This window comes from Cicer arietinum, chromosome 1 (genome assembly GCF_000331145.2).
Source record: "Cicer arietinum cultivar CDC Frontier isolate Library 1 chromosome 1, Cicar.CDCFrontier_v2.0, whole genome shotgun sequence".
NCBI lineage: Eukaryota > Viridiplantae > Streptophyta > Magnoliopsida > Fabales > Fabaceae > Cicer > Cicer arietinum.
This window is the reverse complement of record NC_021160.2, coordinates 32,968,983-32,975,643: the sequence shown is the minus strand read 5'-3', so window position 1 is coordinate 32,975,643 and position 6,661 is coordinate 32,968,983. Positions and strand designations below refer to the sequence as shown.

At 28.0% G+C, this 6,661-nt stretch overlaps 1 long non-coding RNA gene across 1 annotated transcript; it reads right to left on the bottom strand.

The window, feature by feature from the left end:
* Nucleotides 1-2,752: 2,752 nt before the first annotated feature.
* LOC105852870 (uncharacterized) lies at nt 2,753-3,456 on the bottom strand. The gene is made up of 2 exons (XR_003471325.2): nt 3,295-3,456; nt 2,753-3,087 (listed from the first exon to the last, which is right to left on the bottom strand). It is a non-coding gene; the product is annotated as an uncharacterized lncRNA (long non-coding RNA).
* Nucleotides 3,457-6,661: the final 3,205 nt, after the last annotated feature.

The following is a 6,661-nucleotide window of genomic DNA, read 5'->3' as shown; positions in this document are numbered from 1 at the left end:
GTGGCGAATACAGAGGTCCATTTGAAGAGTATTGTAGAGAACATGGAATCAGGTTTGAGAAAATAGTTCCAAAGACACCTCAACATAATGGTGTTGCAGAGAGAATGAATCGTATGATTAATGACAGAATCAGATGTATGCTCTCTCATGCAAAATTATCGAAATCCTTTTGGGGTGAAGCAATGAAAACTGCAGTGGATTTGATTAATCTTTCTCCTTCTATTCCACTTGATGGTGATGTTCCAAATAGAGTGTGGACAGGGAAAAATGTCTCTTACTGTCATTTGAGAGTTTTTGGTTGCAGATGTTTTGTTCATGTTCCAAGAGATGAGAGGTCCAAGCTTGATAGTAAATCCAAACAGTGTATATTCGTCGGTTATGGTGATGAAGAATTTGGTTATAGATTGTGGGATCCTGTTGACAAGAAAATTATCAGAAGCCGAGATGTGATTGAAGACCAGACTATTGAAGATTTTGATAAAGCTGAAAAACAGAAACCAAATTCCAGAAGTTACATTGAAAATGTTGCGTCTAAGCCCCCTGCAGAAACCTTTGTTGATGGGGGAGATATACAGGTAGATAATGAGAATGTAACTGATGATCATGTGCCTCACCATGATGAGCATGTTCCAGTTGAGCCACCAGCCGAGTTTGAGTTGAGAAGATCTACTAGAGAACATCAACCTTCTCAAAGATATCTTCCACATGAGTATGTGATGATCACTAATAGTGGAGAGCCAGAGTATTATCAAGAAGCTATTACAAATGTTGATAAAGAAAAGTGGTTAAAGGCCATTATATAATACATACATCAGAAACATGAGTGATGGCAGAATAATTAACGTGTTTGCATATGATGATTAGAGTATTGGCAAATAGACAATAAGATCAAGAGTTAGGAAGCTGCAATACATGGTATTATTTCAACAAAATCCATAAATCAAACTTGAGCTCTAAAATGAGAAACTCAATATTTGTTTTTTGCTTTTTCATTATCTTTTCTCTGAAAATGAAAATAGAAGAACCTCAAATCAGTTTTAAAATATAAAATATTAAAATCAATCAAATCATTCAACAAATGCAAATTGATAAGAGAGGAAAAACAATTTTCACTTACTTGTGAATCCCTAAATCGTTGAATCTGAATCATTGAGTCTGACTCCCGGAGTCTGAATCGTAAATCGCTGAGTACGTATTGAAATCCGATTAAAGAGAAATTTGATTAAAGAAAAATTATTGAAGATGAATACGTATTGAAGAGGAAATCGATTAAAGAGGAAATTGAAGGAATTGATTGAAGGCGAAATCGATATTATTGACGAAGAAATTGGGAAAAACTTGGACAATTTATGAGATGAAATCGGAATAGGGAAAGGAGAATAAATTGCATAAGTGAAAAGACATAGGGAAGGGTTAATGCATCACCTCATGAAGTCAAAATCAAAACGCAAAATGAAAAAAAAAAAAAAAAAGTTGTATCTACAGTGCATGAAAGAACAAGATAAAGAGGGAAATATAAAGTAAAACACACGATTTCCAAAATATGCTTCAAAATTGTAACTACGAATAAGCGAGAAATTCAACCTACGATGGGGATGGAGCGAGAGAGGTTCAACCTACGTTGAGGATGGAGCAAGAGAGGTTCAACACGTAATGGAATTGGAGTTACTCAGGTAAGAAAAAAATGTGCAAAATTTGAGGATTTTGATTTTTTAGGGTTCAGATTTGGAAGGATAGGAAAAATGGAAAAGGGAGAAGCAGGATTGGAAAAGTGGGAACGCGTAGATGAAAATTAATCAAGCAACACATATTCTTATTTGAGTTTTTTTTATTTTAAAGTTATGATATATTTATTATATTAAATCAGAATAAGTGACACTCTCTCTTTGTAGCTAAAAATAACTATAGTGACAAATAAAAATATATCACTAAAAATTAAGTGTCACAATAGATTTTTTTTTTTAGTGCGTTGGTTTAGAGATGCTGGAGTTATTATTGAATCGTGAGTGAAATAAGAAAGAAAATATTCATAAATATACCAAACTCAAAACATATAACAAGTGGGAAATATTCTTTTGATTGGAGAATAATTTAAAAAAAATTATTTGAATAAAGTATAAAACATATATTGTTGATTTGATAATTTCAATATATTTGACATCATGAAACTTTAATTAATTCTTAAAGTTTGAACCACAAATATTTAATTATTTGTTGTACGGAGAGAGTCTTTATTTTTATTTTAAAATAATTTGTTAGTGATAAACTTTAATAAATTAAAGTGGGTCTAGTAATCAATTTATAATTGTCTCTGAGTGAATTTGAACACAATAGATCTCGTTTGAAGAGAGTAATTTATAAGTAATATATAAAAATTTGTGCAACTTGTGTTGAATATTTGTAGAGTTAAAAAACTTTAATGTTAATATTTTAAAAAATATTGAATGGGATGAAACTATTATTATTAATAATGTTGTTACTAATGATCAATTTACAATTGTCTACGGTTGGATTTGAACTCTATTCCCCGAGGTTAGAGAATGAAATTGCTATATCACTAACCCCCAACATCTGATGGACAACTCAAGTGTTAAATTTTATCATCTTTTTTTTAAAAGAACTTTGATATTTATATTATTTTATCGATAAAAATGTACTATTTTACCTATGTTTTCACACTCTCAATATCTTCATGTCACTCTATCGATAGTTAGACCATAAATAAATAGATATATTTAACACGAAAAATTAATTACCAATCAACATTATAATATCATTTTTGATATTATTATTATTATTACAGAATATATAAAAATTACTACATAATATGACTTTTCGAATTAATTTATTAAAATCTTAAAGACTCCCTTTGGTGATATATTTTATCAAATATATAAAGAAAGTACAATTATAACACGAAAATCTCTGACTTTTACTTGTTGCAACAACATACGCTGATGTTTTTTATGCAATAACCACCTTTAGGATTGCCCAATGTTATTTGACATAAATGGTTACAAAATTCATCTGTATCTGCACAATGATTATAAAGAAAGCAGCCTGGTGGAATTTTCACATCTGCACCTACTATAAACAATAAAGATCCATTAGTAATATAATCTTACATTCTAGAGAATCTTTTTGCATTTCAAACATAATAAACACATTTTCATATAAAAAATATATCAAAAAACATAAATTAAAAAGTGCATATGAAACACTACTATAATTTTTTGCAATCCATATATTTTCTTGAAAATGTAACATTATTGAGATATTGAACTAGTTTGTTACCTGATACCGTGACTAAAGCTAGACACATAATTAAAAAGGTAAAAAGGAGAGGATAGATTTGTTTTGCCATTCTGTTTTGAAAGGTTGACAAGAAACAATTTGTAATAGGATATTTAAAATGACTAGGGAAATTGTGTTTAAATAATGGCATTCCAGTGATTTTAATTTGAAATAGTTATTACCAAATCCGTTTGTAATAATATAATTTTCATAAAAATGTTAGTTTTTGTTTGACCAAACCGGTTTATATTTTTGAAAGTTTATAAGCTTTTACTTTAGTTTTTATACAATTAATTTATTATATATTTGATCATCAAATACAAATACAACCAATAGTGACAAGTGTATATCTTCTTAAACTATACATAAAATAAAGACTACCTTTTAGTGTATTATTTTCTTTGCTTTCTATCCTCAATTTAAACTTTATCATTTATAATATTATGATTCTTTGTCAAACTAATAAATGAATTTACTTCTATAACTATATGTAAAATGAATATTAACTTTTGGGGTAACATTTTTCTTCTAATTTTACCCTTCATTTAAAATATTTTATTCATTAAAAATTTCAAAAATATAATTATGTATACCTTAAAATAAATAGAATACCAACTTTTAATGTAACTTTCTTTTTTTTCGATTTAACATTTCATTTAAAATATTTTTAACAATTATGTCATTCTTATCAACAATCAAAAGAGTGAAAAAAAGAGGAAACAGTGCAAAGCAATATTACTTAAGAATATATTCATAAATATACCAAACTCGAAACATATAGCAAGTGGGAAATATTCTTTTGATTTGAGAATAATTAAAAAAAAATTGAATAAAGTATAAAACATATATTGTTTCATTTATGAGGTGATTTGAAAATTTCAATATATTTGACATAACTAAACTTTAATTAATTCTTAAAGTTTGAACCACAAATATTTGATTATTTCTTGCACGGAGAGAGTCTTTATTTTTTTTTAAATAAGTTGTTAGTGATAAACTTTAATAAATTAAAGTGGGTCTAGTAATCAACTTATAACTATCTCCGAGTGAATTTGAACACAATAGATCTCGTTTGAAGAGTGTAATTTATAAGTAATATATAAATATTTGTCCAGTTTGTGTTTAATATTTGTAAAGTTAAAAAACTAATGTTAATATTTTAAAAAATATTGAAGGGGATGAAATTATTATTATTAATAATGGTGTTACAAATGACCATTTTACAATTGTCTATGGTTGGATTTGATCTCTATTCTCGGAGGTTAGAGAATGAAGTTGTTATCACTAACCCCCAAAACCTAATGGACAACTCAAGTGTTAAATTTAATCATCTATTTTTAAAAGAACTTTGATATTTATATTACTTTATCGATTAAAATTTACTATTTTTTCAATGTTTTCTATGACACCTTAAACCCTAAAGTAATATATTAAAGAATTTATACTAGATTTTTTTTTGAACAGCAGCGGATTGAGAGAATGTGTTTCCAAGAAAATAAAAACTTTTGTACGCAGGGCCAAGCCAGTCAAACACAAACAACAAAGGAGGTGGATTTTAAAATCATGTTAATAGTATAATATAAGTAAAAAGAACATGCAAGCAATCATAATAGAATCGTATCATTACACAAACATTCCTCGAGAAAATATTACGTTAAAAGTCAAAATCACTCAAGGAAAATTAATAAATTTTACTATAACATCAAATCTTCTAAGAGAAATTATCACCACACATGATACATAATAATGACAATAAACCAATCACAATAAAATACAATGTTATGCATGAGCTTAGACTCTACTTCACAATATAGTAGCATTCTAACTCTGAAGTACTTGGTTAGGAGGCTTGATACTATGCCACCATCTCGAAGGACGGACAATTCAAATTGGCCCTGTTCTCATAGATCCCCTCAATTCAATCCGAGACACATATATGTGACAGTCGAGGTAAACGTGTGTTGCGTGGTAGCTCCCAACATTTGGAGTACTACCTCCAAGTCACCTAAGAATTCCCCATCGGAATACCTCCAAGGTCTAACAATCTTGCCTTAGGGCTCGACAGCAGACCGCCACGATCAAGTTCATTCAATTGTACTTTCTCGGAATCAATAGGCTTGTCATTACAAATTTATCACATCACCGTTATTAATCATACATATCATCATTACATAAAATTATCATAACACATTCATTTTTATTATAATATCATTTAAACTCATCTAATCAAACATATGCATAAAATTAATTCAACAACCAATATTACAATAATATCAAACACCACACATTTAAAGAAATTAAATCGAATATCACAATAATATCAAATGACACACATTTAACGAAATTAAATCAAATATCACAGTAAAATTAAATAGCACACATTTAATGAATCAATCAACACCTTATAAGTATTTCTATTCCAAATTTTAATCTCACAATTTCAATTTTGCACATTAATTAATTTATTACTCAAAGGGCTACTGCCGTACGTAGCGAGCCCCGGATGAATCGTTGGGAAATACGGTTTTCTCATTCATCAAAAAATATATTATACTCATGAATTCAAACACTCTCTCACCCCTTACTTTATTTCGACGTTTTCACCTATGAATATGATTCCACGCCCAAACAGTCTTTTTTCTTTGACCTTCAATCAATCATGAATCAGAAAACCAATCAGTGGATACTATAGCCACTTTTCACACAGTCGTTTTGGCGTTGGTTTCTCACTCAAATCGAACTTACAGTGCAGGAGAACGATGCAAAATAATGAATTTCAAATTTGGAAGAAAATGGAGAAAGTTTTCTGAAACAGTTAACGATCATCGGTGCCTAATTTCTATTTTTCTCCTCCAAGTGCGACTAGTTCATCTTTCTTACTGTAGCACTGTGCGGCTGCTCTTCAGCTTTTATATTGTAGCCTATTTGGGTTATATTTGACCTTTTATATATATATATATATATATAAATCTAACTCATTTAACCCCATTTTATTATTATTATTATTATTATTATTATTATTATTATTATTATTATTATTATTATTATTATTATTATTGTTATTACTATTATTTTTATTTTACTAAAACAAAATTAATAATTATTTAATCTCCTTTTTAATATTCCTCCAATTGTCCCATTATTACTAATAATTTATAAATTAGAGTAATTAAAATAATCAATATAAAAAAATATATTACTAATAATTAAAACTCTCACATTCAAAATAATCTCTACAATTATACTTATTTCTCAAAATACTCACATTATAATAATACCATCATATTAGAAAATAGTCAAAATTATAAAATAAATAAATATAACATCAATATTTTATATTAATTACTAAATCATAATAAATATATAT